The sequence below is a fragment of the Manis pentadactyla genome, chromosome 16, assembly GCF_030020395.1.
Source record: "Manis pentadactyla isolate mManPen7 chromosome 16, mManPen7.hap1, whole genome shotgun sequence".
Lineage (NCBI taxonomy): Eukaryota > Metazoa > Chordata > Mammalia > Pholidota > Manidae > Manis > Manis pentadactyla.
This window is the reverse complement of record NC_080034.1, coordinates 7,340,148-7,358,458: the sequence shown is the minus strand read 5'-3', so window position 1 is coordinate 7,358,458 and position 18,311 is coordinate 7,340,148. Positions and strand designations below refer to the sequence as shown.

Here is an 18,311-nt window from a genome sequence, read left to right as displayed (position 1 = left end):
GATGCACCCCTATGTTTATCGCAGCACTATTTACAATAGCCAGGATATGGAAGCAGCCTAAGTGTCCATCAGTAGATGAATGGATAAAGAAGATGTGGTACATATACACAATGGAATATTATTCAGCCATAAGAAGAAAACAAATCCTACCATTTGCAACAACATGGATGGAGCTAGAGGGTATTATGTTCAGTGAAATAAGCCAGGCAGAGAAAGACAAGTATCAAATGATTTCACTCATCTGTGGAGTATAAGAACAAAGAAAAAGCTGAAGGAGCAAAACATCAGCAGACTCACAGAACCCAAGAATGGACTAACAGTTACCAAAGGGAAAGGTACTGGGAAGGGAGGGATAAGAGGGAAAAGGGGGCTTTAGGATTAGCACACATAATGTAGCCAGGGGGGTGGGGGGGAGAGGGTGGGGGAGGTGAGTGGGGGACACGGGGAAGGCAGTATAGCACAGAGAAGACAAGTAGTGACTCTATAGCATCTTCCTACACTGATGGACAGTGACTGTAATGGGGTATGTGGGGGGGACTTGATAATAGGGGGAGTCTAGTAACCATAATGTTGTTCAAGTAATTGTTCATTAATGATACCAAAATAAAAATAATAAAAATAAATAATAAATAAATAAAAGATACATTTTCTTTCCTCACATCCTTCCCCACTTAAGTCACACACCCCATATCCCCGTCCCTCACACACAGAGCTGTCTCTATCTCTAGTAGCTTCAACTGGATAAACTAATCAAAACCCTTAACCCCCAGAAAGCCCAACCTTTAGTGAAAACAACGATGAACTGCATGAGCACCCTGCAGCCCGACAGACCCATAAATACTCTACCGTTTCCAGAGCATGCTTTCTCAAAGCAAATTTCTCAGCACAGCACAAAACATTTTTTACTAACAGACCTAAGTATCTTTAAGTTCCTCCATAATAGAAAGCCAAAAGTGGATAAACCTATGTTAAACTTAGAATGAGGTTGTTTACCTGCATGACATTCAATGTTGTTAACTCTAAAAACATGTCTGTTTTAATTAATTAAACAAATTTACACTAGCTTTAATTTACCACAGATTGTCCAGAGCACATGAACTCGAAAAACATTTGGGTTAGTTTCTATCTTCCTGAGAGTTCTAGAATGTCCAGTCCTTACCAGCACTTGTCTTCAAACCAACCAAATAGAGTTCTTATAAACTAATTTTAGCTACACCATCCAGAGGTGGGAAAATATCACACATTTAAATACATATATAAGAGACATACTTGAACACATAGACAGATTCAGAAACATTATATTTGCATTTGTGGAGAAGACACTTAAGATTTGTATTTACCCTTGACAAGTGTTAAAAAACAAAATTCACCCAAGTAAATGTGAAGGTCTAATTGGCTTTATTAAGCGATTTATCCTCCAGCAAGTAGAGATGCTCCTGGGAATTGTACAAAACGGAGGTTTTTACAGACGGGGAAGTTGAGGGAGTTATTAGCAGAGAATATAAGGAACTGTTGTCTCAGGCCTCTTAGGGGGAAGAGTGGGGCTCTTATGCAGAGAACCCCCCATCTTTCCAGGAAGATGGAGGGCTCACATGACACATTATCTCATTAATGATACTGACCTGAGAATTCCTGACTGACAACCTATGGGTAAAATTGCAGTATTTCCAAAATATCTCGCCTGGCTTTAGTACATCTGCATATCAATAGGCGTTCAGAGGTGGAAAGAAGTATGGCTTTAGTGCACTTGCATCATTCCTCAGGGGTGGAGAGAAGTTCATCCATATCAGTGGGTAATTACCTGGGCAGGAAGGGCTTATCTGTACCTGAGAGGGGAGGGGAGGGCCAGTTTTGCTTCTGCTGGAGCAGGAAAGACAGAAGGCCTGGACTGCAGTTTGTAAGCAATAAACAGATTTTAAACTTTATTTCTCCCTTTGACTGATTTCGGTTTTTAGAGCTATTTTGCCCCAGGATTTCCTCTCCCCGGACTTACACAACCTTTCTGGCAGAGGTTGACCATAACTGGGTTTAACCGTTAGGCCCTGGTTTAGTGGCTTGGGACGAGCAGAAGTGACACCACATTGGGTGGGTGCCTTTCTTTTTTACACAAACAGCCCTGTGGAGACTGGGCTAGATTTGGGGCAAGGGTGCATCTAGAGCCACTGGTGTTTTTTAAAGGCCTTTCTCCCTTTTTCTTCAAGCTTAAGAATCAGGGAGATCTAAATAAGACGTTCTAGAGAGGTGACCAGCCTTTAGAGGTCACTAGGCAAGGTGGGTATGAGTGAAAGGACTGGTGGCCTGGAGCCACCCCTCTTGTTCTGCACAGATTAGATTTGCAGAACAAGGGCAGCTGTTTTTAATTTCTTAAAGAATTGGGTTCTTTAATCCAATTACGAAAAGAGTCCTAAACAGCATCAAAATCCACCAAAGCTAGAATGCTTTTCTTTCTCTCTGAGCACATTTAGCTTAGGAGGAAAGGCCTAAGAAATAACCCTGTCAGGCTGCCAATATCAGCTTCCAATTTGAAAGTTATTAAATCCTTTCAAACATCTTGTTACAGCCAGGAACAAGGACAAATAGTAGTAACATTTTCTCACAGTATTAAACAACCTCATGGACCCAAAAGGCATCCTCAAAAACCCGTGAGAAGGATATATTACCTTCACAAGATCTAAGTCAGCCCCAAGTCGGCCAAAGAAAGGACCTAAACCTGTGTGTCCTGAGCAGGCAGAAAGCCCAGCCGCCTCTGGGGATGCGAAATGGGCAAGTCACAGGCAGCTGCCCACGTGGCGCACGCCAACGGCTGAGGGAGGCCCCGTCCTCGGGGGTAAACCTAGTGGAATCCATAACGACCAGCCCGTCGGGACGGGAGCCCAAGCAGGGCACCCGCGGGCCTTCACTGCCTGGCCTCCAGATCGCAGCGGGAAGGAGGGGTGCGGGTCCTCGGGGTGCAGGGCCGCCTGCGAAGGCAGCGCAGCATCTCCACGCCTGCGGGGAGACAGCCCTGCGCAAGGGGGTCTCCCGCCGGCCCCCAGCACAAGCCAGGCCCAAGGGGATGCGAGTGGGTGACTGGGGCTTGGCGGCTGCAGTCCGAGTTTCACCCCCACCCCCACCCCCCGACCCCGGTCCCGCCCTGTCCGCTGCCCACCACCGGCCTGGCTGCGTGCCAAGGGCTCGGGCCCAACGCCTCCCCTTTCAGGGCTCGGGGAGCAACCGGACTACCGGCCACCCAAGCGATTCTTCTAGAAAGCAAGACGCCTGAGGCCCCCTACCAAGCCCCACACTGGCCCGCATGCAGGAGTCGGGGCTGGCAGCGTGGCTCTTCCTCTCTCCGCTCGGCCGGCTGCGGAGACGCGCGCAGGCCTGGGACGAACACACCTCTCCACCTGGGTGAGCCTGGGGCTGGGTGCTGCCAGGACGCGCGGGCCGAGACGGGACGTGCAGCCCACCAGCGCCGGGGGAGGGGGTGATGGGCTCTGCGCCACAGCCCTGGGACAGACGGGGCAGGCGGTTGGCAGCTAGCAAGAGGGAATGGGGCGGGGGGCCACCCACCAAAGAATTCCTGGTCCTCTTTTATGTTAAGGGCAATGGAGGGTCAGAGTGTTCTGGCACGGCCGCCAGGGGATCTTTCTGGGAGCCATCCTGCCCAAGCTCTCCACCGCCTGCACCTGGCCGGGGAGAGGGCAAGCCCCAGGCGCCTGAGGAAGAGGCCTGGGAGAAGTCAGGACAGGCCCAGGCCCCCGGGCAGGTGCCACCCCGCTATGGGGGCCCCTGAGGGAGGCACCCATCCCAGAGCTCCTTTCAGGAAAACCCACTCAAAGTAGTTACTCCTCTCAGCTTAATCCTTTCCTGCCAAACTGGATCATCTGATCAGTGCTTGCCTGTCTGATACCCAGGATTCGCAATTATCTGCATTCTCATTTCTAGGTTCAAGTCCACCGGGCATGAACCTGGGCACATGCTGAGGGTGGGCAGGTGGGAGACTGCACGGGTTCCCAGTCGGCCTCCCTGCACCTGGCCAGGTGTTCTTCCAGCACGGCCCCTGCTGTCACACCCCACCACAGACTGGGGGGCTCCTAGCCAGCAAACCCCTCCCTCCCGGGGCCTGAGGCTGGGAATCCCAGATGGGGCTCTGGCTGATGTGGTGCCGGGGAGCTTGCCGGCTCAGACGGCTTCTTTCCACGGTGTCCCTGCCTGGCGGAAGGGGCGTCAGGCTCTCTGGGGCCTCTTCAAGGGCGCTGTCGGGCCCAGGAGGAGGGGCCATCCCGAAGGCCTCACTGGCAGTTGGGAATTCAACATGTCGGCTTGGGGCACAAAAGTATTCAGACTGTAGCAGTTACTGCCGGACAAGCAATGGCTACACCTGTGGTCAAGCGAAGTCACACTCATTCCGTGCACTGTACAGAGAGAGAGGAAACTGCACAGGAACAGAGGGCCTCTGCCTAGGAAGGAGCTGGCGCAACTTGTAGGATTCGGCAGGGTGATTCTAAGGAGTGTCTAGAGAAGCAGAAGCCAGTTTTGTAAAAGTGGGGCAATTTAGTGGTTATCACAGCAGTTTTTGTCTAGAAGACAGGGAGATGAATGTGGTCTTGATTGCAAAATGTCATTGCCTCTGGTTCCAAACGTCACTACTGAGTGAGTGGTCTCCCTAGGACTGATTCCATCACAATCACTGAGTGGTCTTGACTGATGAAAATATTCTGCAAGAGATGTTTATGTTTGGTAAGGAACATTAGAGTTCACACCTGTCAGCTTCCAGCTGCAAGCTTCTAGGTCTGTTTTGTTTTGTTTTTTAATTTTCAATCTCCCCTTTTGGCCAAAGGCAATCAGCCCATAGACTCACCTGCAGGGGTCAGGGCCCCGCCAATGTCCAAGCCCATGGCTCCCAAGGCTTCCTGGGGCACACTGTCCGCACTTGCACTAGTTAGTCTCACACCAGAGGGGCAGGCTACACAGTAGCACTTAAGACTAGGCGGGATGCTTGGGTCAGCTGTACTGCAGGTAATGACTAGAAACCCAGTGATGATTAATCCTACTAACGGGCTGCACAGGGAAGAGCCTAGATCTTGCTGGGGAGGAAGAAATCTCTGTCCCTCGAGGTTCTTCCAGCTGGGCTAGGAATCAAATTGGCATGGCACAGATTAGCAGGAGGAAAAAAACAAACTTAACTACCTGTGTAAGGAGGCCCAGTAATATAACTGAAACCCAAAGAAATGTCCAAGGCAGGCAGCTTTATGCATTTTAGACAAAGAAACATAAATCTTTCAGAAATTGACAGGGCAAAGAAAACATGTTTAGGAGCTTCACTTAGTAAAGAATTATAGGTGCATGTGGGCTCCGGGTAGTGAATCACTAAGAGGTGGGAAGGTCTGAGTGTTAACAGGTTTGGCCATGAATTCCATCTGGGATGAGGAGGAGGCCTACGGCCAGAAGCAGGGAGGGACACCTTCCCATGGGAGATGCACTTCCTGGGCCCAGGCTAGGTGGACAGCGGGGAATCCCAAAATCAACCCTCCTGCCTCTGATGTTGTCCAGTTGTTCCAATTCAAAGTAATTAATATGCCAAAGCGGCACATTTTGAGGCAGCACTTGGTCCCTGCAATTGCAAGACCAGGCCATGAAATCAGGTCCCCAAATCCATCTGAATCTGTTCTAGAAAGCCTTTTCTGTTAGCTTCATCACAAACTGCTCTACCTGACCGTTCTCCTAGTGTTTTAGGAGGAACTATAAGCAGTGTTGGCTATAAAACAAAGTTCTTAGCTTGCCAAGAATAAGTCAAAATCTATGTAATCACCCATAACCACCCTGAAAATTTAAACTAGTTTGTCGGACCTCCAGGACAGAGGTGGTGTTTGTGACTTCTGCTAGGGTCAGGACAAATTTGGGGCCATCTTTTTTAATTGCATGATCCCTAATTTTGGAAGTGGAGCACTCTGAGTTTAGAGGAAGAGGGAGTCAGTTCTCTCTCTCGGGAGCACTCCTGAACAGGCCATGATTACCTTGCTTTGGGTCTCTGAGAATCCTTCTCAGAGAAACATCGTTTCCTAGAGGAGCAGATGTTCTAAATATTGGAAAGTCTCTAAAAGCTAGTCCATATACACAAGACAGGACTGAGTGATACTCAGGCGGAAGCCTGATGTCCACATAAAAAGTAGTGCCTTAACGGGGCACAAACTGAATGGGGTGTATAAGAGTCACTGATCACGATGAAAATGAGACAGTTATTAGTCCCTTAACATGTAAAGATCCCCTCACTGGAGGATGGGAGTCACTGAAGATAACAAACTAAAATGGCAAAGACACCCCACCATTTGTCCCTATTCCTGTAAGCCCACTTCATGAATCATTATAAGTATTTTGTTATTTGGGGCCAATTGTCCAATTTTGGCAGAATTGAAGTTTAGGATTAATACTGTAAGGAAAATTCAAATTCCTCAAGGGGCTTGTAGAGAAAGATCTACCTTTTGAATCATTGAAAGAAACAGCTATTAAATTTTTGTTCATCGAATCAGGTAGAGGAAGGAAAATCCATTCATCAATCAGATTTAAAACAATAGTTTTTGTCTGAGAAAACACAAACAGACACACACACACACTAAAAAAAAGGTTTGCCTTTTCTCAGGTGGCAGAGAAATAATGCTACACAAGGATTGAGGGTGCAGTGTCTAGGCATGTGAAAGAATCATGAAATCTTGTGGTTTGCCTACAGGAGGCACCTAAGTACATTAAGTAGAGCAAAATGAAAAAGGACAAATATCAAAAACTTTATCATTTTGTTGTCTTGGCTTGAAGCAAACTACTTCGTGTCATCATTGGATTGATTTGAATATCTTAGGGAGTCTTCTTCCAAAGTTCATCTACTTCTGGGGGATATTTTAAAGAACACTTTAAGGTTTCTCAAGGAAATCCCTTCAATTGAGGCCAAGAAAGTTTAATCTCTTTCAAAAGAATATATCTCCAAATTTCCAGTCATGCAGAGGCTGATTACTGGGATAGTTGGGGAAAATTGCTTACACCTTTTGATGAGAAATCTGGACACACCAAATGAGTCCTTTGTGATACTTGGAATTGTAAGCTTGCTTTATGACAGAATACAGGTTCAGAAGCAAATTCCTAAAGGCGTGGGTCATTCTGTGAATCCCAGGAGGGTTTGATCTCACTGTCCTCAAGGCTAAGAGCAATTCTCAGGCCCGGGAAGTTCAAGAGTCTTGGAGAGCAAACTCAAATTAAGTTTTAGAAATAATTTCTTCTTCCCAGTTTTTTTAAAATACTGATTTGAAACACTAAAGTTTTTTCCTAAAGGACATTCTGGAGCTGTTTTTAAGCGATGACCACGGTGAAATGCGTGCTCCCCATCAAGATAATCAGCTGATTGGAAACTTTTAGCCCCCCGCAATGTCGTATTCCACTGAAGATGGTCCCTTGGTTGAGGAACAGTGATGTCAGTATTCTGAGCTGGTCAGGTTCCCTGGAGAAGGACTCTGCAGTTTCCTGCCTGTGTAATAAAGGCTTGGCTCTAACGTTCTGGGACCCACTTAGGGGAAGAAGGCTAGGGTATCTCAACATCCAGCCATCAGTAGGCATTCGGTCATCAGTCCTCCTGTTGACAGTACTATCCCCACCCTAATTCTCTCTTCTCATTTTACTCTCCCCAGAGAATACACTTGTAGTTTCCTGCCGAAAGATGGAATGTTGGCCAGTGGCACGGGGGTTGGAGCAGGGCCCCACCGATATGAATCCTCAGGTATCTTTCACCCGGCACTCCTTATTCCACATACCAGCATCCCCCCATCCCCCAGGTCCTGAGCACTGTGAGGGTCACCTCACAGATAGGACTGGCTTAACAACCTGAGAAAGCCTATCCTAGTCAGTTAGCACTGACCCACCTGCCTTCCCGCTTCCAAAACACAATTTCATTCTATCCTGTCCTCGCTACTTCTTGGGCTTCATGTATTTTTATTTTTAATCTCTACTGGAATCTAGTGGGCTTTTGGAAGGAGACTAGACACATCTGTTCCATCTGCCATCTTCCCCGGGATTGCTGGTTCAAGATCATTTTTCTTCTTCCTAATGTACATTCTTTAAAAGTTCTATGCATGAGTCCCATTAGATGATAAACTGTTATTTTCCCTCCTAAAAATACCTTCATTCCACCCATGTTCTTTTTTTCTTCCTTTTTTTTTGAAGTACAACTGATAACAATATTACATTGGTTTCAGATGCACAGCATAGAGACTTGGTACTTATAGACATTACTGAATGCTTACTACGTTAAGTGTAGTTACCCCATTACCATATCAAAATATTACAATATTGGTTATATTCCCTATGCTCTACTTCTATTCCTCTAATTTACCTTATAATTTGAAGTTCATACTTCTTTATCCCCTTTACCTATGTCACCCATACCTGCACCCCCTCCCCTACAGCAACCAACAGTCTGTTGTCAGTATTTATGGGTCTGTTTCTTGATTGTGTGTTTTGTTTTTGAGATTCCACATACAAGTGAAAACATGCGGTATTTGTCTCTCTGACTTGTCTCACTTAGCATGATACCCTCCAGGTCCATCCATGTGGTCACAAAGGGCATGTTCCTTCTTTCTGACGGCTGAGAAATACCCCGTTGTGTACAGTACCGCCTCCTCCTCACCCACTCATCTCTGCACGGGCACCTGCTCCCGCGTCCTTGAAGGACAGGCTTGCTGGGGCACAGTGCCCGGCTCACTTACCTTCTCTCTCACCCTTTACCCGTCGTACACCCCTGAGGTCTGGTTCCTTGGCTATTAATATTTCTGTCTAGTTTAACTGTTGTTTTACCTGAAAAGGTTTATTGTGCGGAGCTGCGGGATGGGGAGCTCAGTCCTTCCTGGTGGCCAGGACAGCGCTCAGCCCTCCTCTCCTCTTCTGGGTGCAGGTGTGTCCCCACCCTTTCCTGATGACCTTCTGGGCCCGCTCGTCCTGGGAGACCTTCAGCAGCCCCACTGAGCTCAGCTCGCCACGCAAAGCTGCACACCGCCCGAACCACCTCGGGGGGCTTGGCGGGGCCCGCGGCGGTGGCTGTGCCTCGGCTGGCTCGCGCCCCCGTTACCTCGGGGCCCGGAGGCGCGCGGCCCTGGGGCAGTAGCCACAGACCCCCGTGCTGCCACCCCCCGGGGTCTGGCTGTTCTCACCCACACAGGGCCTGTCCTTAGTCTCACCTCTTCATTCTAGATTTCATCTGCAGCTCCTCTGCGTCTGGGTAAAACATGCCAGAATTCTTACTTCTTATCTTTTTTTTAAACTTAATTTTTCAGGGTAATTTTTGATTTACAGAAAAATTGTGAGGACAGTACTGAGAAAACCCATTTGCCCCATAGCCAGGTGCCCCTATTATCAACACCCCATGTGGGTGTGATGTGTTTGTTACAGTTGTTGAAAACAAGACCAGGGGCCCCGAATGGGGGTGCCGCCTCTGGGCTCCGGGTCGCCTGGCGCACCAGACGGTGACCTAGCCTGGTTACGGGTGTGGCCCCGCCAGAATCGGCACCTTACAGCGATCAGGGGTCCTGGTCGGCCCCAGCTGGGCAACCTGCCCCTCAGAACCCGACCGCCCCCTGAAGGAAGGCTGCTTCGCAGTGACTGACCCCCTTTTGGGCCTGCGATCCCCCTGTTCCTTCCCTTCTGTCAACAACAGCCCTTCCGTCGGCGCAGCCGTCGGCCCCTTTCCACCTGCTGGATTGCGCTTCCTGATTCGAACTGACTTTTCCTCAAACTATTAAAGTTGTAGTATGCCTCAGTGTATCTCTTAATGCAACTGAACCAACATTCATTCATTACTATTAACGGAAATCCATACTTCATTCTTATTTCCTTAGTTTTTACTTAATGTCCCTTTTTGGTTCGAGGACCTCGCGTAGCGTTCAGTCCTCGTGCCCCCGTGGGCCTCTCTCGGCTGTTGGAGTTGCTCAGGCTTCCCGTTTTCACACCTCGACAGTTCGGAGCAGCAGCGGTCACACACCAGCTGCCCCTCCGCTGGAATTTGTCTGGTGTTCTCGTGATGGGTCTGGGGGGCGACCTGCCGTTTCATCACGTGCTGTTACCCACGGGACCTCGCCTTCAGCGGTGCCCTGCACCATCGGGCCGCAGTAGGCACTGCCAGGGTTCCCCGCCGCAGACTCACACGCACACCCCTTTCCGCACTGTAAGCCCGACGGGGAGTCGCCGTGTGCAGCCCGCCCCTGACTGAAGAGCGAGGGGTGCGCTCACCTCCCCGAGGGCAGCACACCCACACGGGCTGCTCGGAGTGCTTGCACGCACGGTCTGTCTGCTCTCCCTCACTTATTCAGTCACCTACTGTATCCGTAGGACCTTAGGTCTTACTGATCTTATTAAAGAACCAGTTTTTGGTTTTGTTTTTCCTACTCCGTATTCCGCCGATCTCTGCTTAAACCATTTTATTTCCTTAGGGTGTTTTTCCTTAGGGTTATTCTGTTTCCTCTGAATTTTGGAGTGGAATGTGCGCCTCATTTGTTTTCAGTCTTTCTGCGAACTTCAGTGCCAGGAAGGGTCAACAGCTTTCTCCTGCACCCCCTCCGTCACGCAGGCGTCCCTCCCGGAGCTCTGGAAACACAGCGGGGTAACAGCGCCCTCTCCTGCCAGGCTGGGGGGGCGCACTCGGGGGCGCCTGCACACTCCTGGCCTTCCTCCAGGACTGCCGGTGAAGAGCTGTTCCTATTACTCTGCATCATAAACATCCCACTCTCTATATCTCCACAGGGCTTGTTTTGCCATAAAAGGAAGTTCAGTTGACCCTGGAACAACACAGGGACCCCCATGCTGTCAGAATCCCACATACACCTTCTGACTCCCCAAAAACCTGAACTGCTGATAGCCTACAATTAATCAGAAGCCTTACGAGTCACAGTCAATTAACTCATATTTTGTGTATGTATTATATTCTTAAAGTAAGCTGGAGAAAATGGTTTTGCAAATCTCCACGACATTTTCAATATATTCATTGAAAAAAATCTGTAAGTAGACCCTTTCAGCTCAAATACATGGCGCTCAAGGGTCAAATGCAGTTACTTTTCACTGATCTTCTTCTAAAGCCGTGGCAAGAATGCCACAGGCCCCAACGAAGCCTGTGCCCCGACTCTGGTGGTTCGTCCCTGTGCCCTTCTGCACGCTCACTGATTTTTTTTCCTATTATTATTTTTAAGAGAATTATGACATTTCCAAATTTGGTCAATTCCTACTTTCAAGAGCTGATCTCAAAGCTAGCCACCAGATGGAGCACAATCTCATATTGATTACATTACTGGCTACTAAAATGAAAAGCCTTTTGCCTCTGAGATTTTAAGCTGTCTCCAAAGCACACCAATTTTTTTTTAATTTCCTATAGATAACCCTATTTAGGAACAGAAAGGGCAAAAGGAAAAATTAAGTTTATCCACATGATTCAGCAAAATTGTCTACTCAAGGCCAAACTTAGAACCTGTCAGAGAAGCTGGGGAAATTCCGCACCCGCCCCCAGCCTCAGCCCGCGGCCGGGCCACACCCACATGTGCCAGGGGACACCCTGTCTGCGCTTAGTCCTACATGAATTCATTGATTTTGTTTGTTTTTAAAGCAGTGAGGAAAAATTCAGAACTGACAGAAATACATCCAAGGGTTGTCCAAAAAGCCCCGTGTACAGTTTACATAAGATGATACTGGTAATACTTAATTCCCCACACTGGTTTCTCACTCTCTGCTCTTGAGGATTTCTTTCCTTGAACTATATCAAAATTCAGAACTATGAACAAAGAGGCAGGTGATGCACGGACCTTTCCTCATTTAAACCTAAAATGATGGGCAGTGTCACTCACAGGACCAACTTTTCACGGGTCGGTCACGGCACTGGAGGCCTGCCCCGTCCGTGCTCTCAGGAGCGTCGCCCGAAGGCGCGTGCAGACCTTTACGTGCCTCTTCTGGAGAACCATCTACGGCACTTCTCCCTCCCAGGCTCCTCCTCCCACTTGCTAAAACCTGCCTGATCTTTCAGGGATGGCCCAGCACAGAGCTTGCTTTTCGAGGCTCCACTAGTGGCATTTTATCACGCCCGCCTCTGTCCCTGACGAAGGAAGCAACTTCCAACAGCGGGCGCCCTGGAATGCCCCAGCCCGGTCATCCTTCAGGGTGAACCCCAGCTGGAGAGGGGGCCGTGGGGCAGGGGTCCTCAGCCGCCAGCAGTGCGGGCCGGCCTCCGAGGGAGAGCTGCCTCTCTTCACGGCAGGACGTCACAGAGCCAAGGTTTGTCTTTGCATGTAATCTGTAATTTACAGAGAATTCATTTTTTTATTGAAAAATGTGAGATAATTATAGACTCCTATGCAGTTGCAAGAAATAATACAGGAAGCGTCCTTCAGTTTTCCATTACGGTACCGTCTTGAAGAACGAACTATCGCAGCCCAGATGCTCACACCGACCAGCTTCTTCCGCACTCTCACCCGCGCTCCTGTCCTGCCTCCTGGACAGCGTTAGAGACCAAGCCTCAGGGGATGAGGTCCCTGAGGACGTTGACGGGAATGAATTGCTGCTGCCTCCCTCGAGCCACTCTTGGTGACAGCTAGAAAAAATAGCATAGGTGTGGGTTCACTATATTTCTTTTTTTTTTTCTTTATTAAAGTATCATTGATACACAGTCTTATGTCGGTTTCAAATACACAGCACGGTGGTTTGCCAGCTCCCCACACTCCTCAGCCCCTCTAGTGCGGTCGCGCCCTGCCCGTGAGGTGGGATGTTACAGAATCAGGGAGTTCGCTGTGTTTCTTACAGAATGAGGCTTCCTTCGCCTTTACCTCGCTGACAGCAGACTGGGTGGAAGGCGGGGGTGAGAGAGATGCGGCCGAGACTTGGTTCTGGGGAAGCGGAGGCAAGGGCACCATGTGCCGGAGAGGGGGAAGAGGAGGGTGGAGGGCACCGGACAAGCACCATTTGGGACAGGCCACCAAGGGCACCAGTCAAACCCCAGGAAGTCCTTCTGCGGAAAATGAGCGACTTGCTCTAAAAGCACCTGGGAACACAAAAGGCCAGGAACAGCCAAGACTCCCGTAGAAGTAAAAGATGGCAGAGGTTTTCACTAATATCAAGACCCTTTTTAAAGCTGCAATCATTAAAACAGTGCGGTTTTGAGAACAAACCAGGCCAACAGAACAAAGCGAGGATCCATGCATAGATGGAGACTCAATCACAGCAGAGGCAGCACTTCAAAGAAGTGGGGGAAGGATGGTCTTGTAAATAAATGGTGTTAGGACAATGGGGCACACATCATCAAAAAAAGAAATGAAAAGGAGAAATGTGTCCCTGCCTCACACTATACACAAAAGTCAATTCCAGGAGGGGGGGGAGGGGAGGTCGGGGGGAGCTGAGAAAGGCAACAGGAGGGATTCCTGCAGTGTTGGGGCTGTTTAGGATCTGGACTGGTCGTGGGTACGCAGACCTACGTAGGAGGGAAAATTATACAGACTTAATTCACACACACACACACGCACACACAAATTTTGGTTGTGATATTTTACTATAGCTTTCCAAGATGTTGGCATTATGGGAAATTGGGAAAGCATATAAAGTACATTTCTGTATTATTTTTTCCAACTGCATGTGAGACTCTATATCTCAATACATTTTTCAATTAAAAAATCTAGGTAAATTTCAGATTAAATGCAAAAGGCAAAACAATAAACTTTTTAGAAGACAGGGCCTTCTGACCCCAAGGACAGGATAAACTTATTAACAGGACATAAAAAGCACCAATCATAAGGAGAAAAAATTGATAAATTGAAGGGCATTAAAATTTGAAAATATCTTCAAAATGTTACCACTAAGAAAATGAAAAAGCGAACCACAGAGCAGAGGAGACATTCACCACACAGATGATGAACAAGGGCTCACGTCCAGAACCCACACTGAGCCCCAACAAATCGGTTAGAAAAACACTGTCCAGTGCAATCAGAAAGTGGGGAAGGGGCAAACAGGCACTTTGCAACAGAATAAAACTATGAAAACTGTTCAGTTTTACTCAGGAAAATACAAAATTAAACCACTGCAAGACAGCATGATCTACCCATTAGCACAGTTAAATGTAAGACTGAAAATGCCAGGTTTGAGCAAAGATGGTGGACAATTTATGACTCGCACGCATTGTCCAGAAAAGTGTAAATGCCAAGTTCAGAAAATACTTCGGCATCATCTTTTTTTCCTTATAAAAGTAGTTTTTAATAAATGGTGTATTTCACTGTTATTAACATGATAGCCCAATGCTTTATCAAGGTAACAAAAGTGAAGACTCCTGGTATTTTTTGAATGAATGACATTCAAAACACTAAGAATTACAGTACATTTGCATTCAACTTCACAAGAAATATCTTCAGGCTCATGGAGATTGTTTGACAGCCATGACACCTTTCAAACAATGCGGATGTGTAACTGGCTGAGCAGACGACGCAAGTCTGAGTGGCACTCTAACACCAAGGGGATGATGGTACGATGCTAGCACGGCCAGCCTACTGAGCAAAACCCAAGTCCCTGAAAGAAAATACAGCATGTATCAAAATGACAGGGTATCTCACAGAAATGGAGCCATAAGACAGATGGACTAGAACCCTGAAGCAGTGAATGTGTTTCTACCCATTTTGAGGCGGAAAGAAGCCATGGATCTGGAGTCCTGCAGCTGTCTGTAGGGTTGAATTTCCTCAATGCACAATGCTAATGATGGGTTAAAGCCAGAATCCCCTGCTCTGTACAAATGCTGGTGAAGGTAGCTGGTGCCATTGCCGTGTGTCAGAGCAACAGTTGGCTGGATGGCAGGCTGACCAAGTGGAGGCTCTCCTTACATCCCATCGCTGCTTTCTGCAATCCCACAGGCTATGCTTTCCAAAGCTGATGCCCCCTTCATAGGGCTGAAAACAAAAATCCCAAGAGCACTGAAAACAAACAGCAGAAACCAGCAGCTTCTGACCCTCTCTGATGCTGCAGTGCTGTCTCACCCGCCACAAGAGACGTTTCACTTGGTCATGACCACAAAGACGGTCTGAGTCCGTCAATCACGTTTATCTTAGTGACTGGATTTTTGATAGAGGATTTTTCTTAACAGAGATCAGGTTGAGAGAAAAAGAATTTTCTCCTCCAAGAGTAAGGAAAAGCTGCTTAAATGCTAGTTGATCTAATCCATTCTCAGTTTTGAACTGCAGAAAAGGAACTGACTTAAATGAGATTTTCTAAAGTAAAGACATTTAATTCTCAGTCTTAAGTACAATTAGATTATAAAGTATCTCGTGTACAGAATTTTATCAGATACTTGCTATGGTAATTGGCCTTGGGCCACTATTTATTTGACTAGGACCCTTTACCCTGTTTTTAAACCCCAAATGCTGCAGATGAAAGTAAATACAACAAAATAACAACAAAACCATGTGTGCTGAGGTGTAGATTCTGGACAAGCACAGATGGGATGCTCCTGGCTTATCATCAAGAAGTGCCCGCCTGATGGCCACTCCTTCATGTGTGTCAGGAGCAGATTTAAATCACATATATGTGAATGGATAAGAAAACTGTAACCCACATTTTAAAAAATCCCAAGCAAACTGCGTCACTAACTTTTCACCAACTTGGGTTTTGGTGATGAGTCTTCTTTGAAATTCTCTTCTAGAGTCTTAGTGTTTTATTCTAAATCTTACTTTTAGACCTGAACCAAGTCAACTTTTCATAGAGATCATATCTTCTTTTCTTCTTTCTGTTACGTCTCTTAAAACAAGTGCTCTGACCCCCTAAAGAACTGAGACTAATTTGTAGTTTTTCCTCTCCAGAAACACAACAGTCAAAAGCATAAATTAGGTTACGTGGCTTATAACCCAAGGTTTATTTTCCCTATGAACAGGTTGTGCTTAAGTTGCTAAAATGAATCAAAGTCAGCTTATGGAAAAGTTAAAAATGTAGTTTCCTGAAAGATATGTATCTTTACAAACAGCAATAGCAAACAATCCAATCTAGAAGTTTAAATAAAAGTAGATAACTTTAAAACTAACAATATACATAAAGCTGAAGTTACTGCCTTGGGTAATTTATACACTGCATCCAGTATTTTATTTAGGACATCCATTCTTAAGGCAGAAAAACTGAATTTGACATGTAGTGACTTGGCTGTTACATCCAAGGGTCAAACTGACAGCGGACTGGGAAGGACTCTGCCACGAGGATTTCCCTGGTGACTCCCCTGTTAGAGTCCGTTATGCGAGAGACACACATTTGGGAGAACAGAAGGAAGAATTGTTAAGACACACAGATAGGGTTCTCCCATGAAAGTCAATGAGACTAGGCTTCCTATTGAGAGGAAACACTCCCAGAACAATGAACAAACCCCAACATACTCCTGACAAGGTACATGAACGTGGGAAGCATCACTAGATGGAGTTTTCAGAGAGGGTTACTTTAGACTCTACTTTTCAAGGTCTAGTAGGGAAGACAGCCTGAATAACTAGTTGACAGCAACTGAAATGTCCACTCACACTGCTACTCAGAAGGCTGCCACTTAGGAGGTTCCTGCCCCATCAACAATGCTCAGGGGAAGCACCCACGTATTCACGTAAAAGGAGACCCCAGCACATGTGCAAAACACTCATCAGTTACCAGCAAGAATATCTCTAAAGGAAAGCATCTTAGTTACAGAGTCAGAGGCATCAAAGCCAGACAGACACAAGAATGGCCGCCCTGCCTCAGTGGACACATACTTGGGATGAAAGCGACCACTGGCTAGGAGTCCTGGGAGACGCGCTCTCTGAGGGGAGGGAGGCCAGGACCATGAGGCCGGGGCCCCCTCTCCCGCAGACAAGGTCCAAGAGCCCAGCTGACCCCTGCATCCTCGGGCCACAGTGAGAACAAAAGCCGACACAGATCCACAGGCAGCTCCTGGGCAGCTGACCGTGACTGTGCAAGCACCTTCCTGCACACCTGTTCTTCAGGCCGGAGCTCTGGCAGCTGTCAGACGTGTACAGATTGCCTGCCTAAGTTTTGAAGACATGAAGATTTTCCTCTTTCACGGTGGCAGGAGTCCATGCAAGATCTGTAAACAGCTTTACAAAATACTGTAAACATAACTTAACAGAGCTTGAATGAAACAGAAGTAAATACAAATTTAAAAAACAGAGGGCAGCTTCACACAAAGTCTGCCCTCCTATGCCCGTGATTTTTTTTTTATTACAAAAAGAATCCTGAGCTGAAAAACTGGGACCTGGGGGAGAGCCGTCTTTGCGTACTAACCATCCAAGGACGGTCATCTTTTAGTTTTCTCCAATGACAGTCAGCCGCCAGGGACGGTTCCGAAGGTGTGACTCCGGAGTCACAGCTGGGGGTGGCGCCGGGCCTGGGGCTGCTGTGCCGCTCGCAGTGGACACGGACGCGGCTGCATCCTCCGCGCCTCTAGGTCACCCTAGCACTCCTGGCTGGCGCTGGGCTGCAGGGCTGCCGGGGTGAGCCACTCCTTGGGGAGGCAACTCTGTAGAAAGGGTATACGGGAGCTGAAGCAGGCTTTAGGCAAGCCGACTGACCCGGCAAAGAATCTCTCCCACAAAGAATCTCTGATAGAGCCAAAGAAAAGTGATTGCAGTTTTTATGCATCAAATGATAGGTGTTGCCTTTCTATTCTTTTCCCAACTCTTCTGCAATTCTTCTATATTACCTTCTAGGAAGTCAGTGCTCCCTAAAACAACAGCTTTTTTACACTTAAATGTTTCTCCTAGTTCAGATGCATTTCCTGGGAAATTTCAAATATTCCAGAAAAGGGATAAGGATGGCCACCATAAGCAAATTATCTGCCATATACTTCAATTCCCGAATGAAAAACCCCAGTCCCAGTGGAGGAGGTGTATCTGCCCATCCAGTACCTGTCATGCACCTTGAGTGCCACTAGCTGGTGAGCCCCCACTCTCCCCGGGCCTCTCCCAGCCCCGCGGGCACATTGCGGAGCCAGAGCTGGGTACCAGGTGCACAGCCCGGCTGCAGCAGCCAGGGTGGGAGCATCAGGAGGCTGGGCCCCTCCTGGGCGCCGCCAACAGGCTGGCATCATCTTCTAAGGCCGAAGAAAATACACACACAATAGTTTACCCATTCGCCCCAGGTGTATCCACCTGATATACACCCCCAGATAGGTATGTACCCCAAGGCCAAGAGAGATGCATGTGCCCTGGGAGGCTGTCGGGTTGGGACCCTCCCCAAAACCCCTATGTTGACTCTGCTCACCACCTATCCAGACGGAGAGCCTACTCCCTAGGTGGCACCCTCATCTCTCAGCACACACA

The 18,311-nt window shown here is 47.8% G+C and overlaps 1 pseudogene; it reads right to left on the bottom strand.

Moving 5' to 3' along the window:
* Positions 1-17,294: 17,294 nt before the first annotated feature.
* LOC118927633 (deubiquitinase DESI2-like) lies at positions 17,295-18,075 on the bottom strand (annotated as a pseudogene).
* Positions 18,076-18,311: the final 236 nt, after the last annotated feature.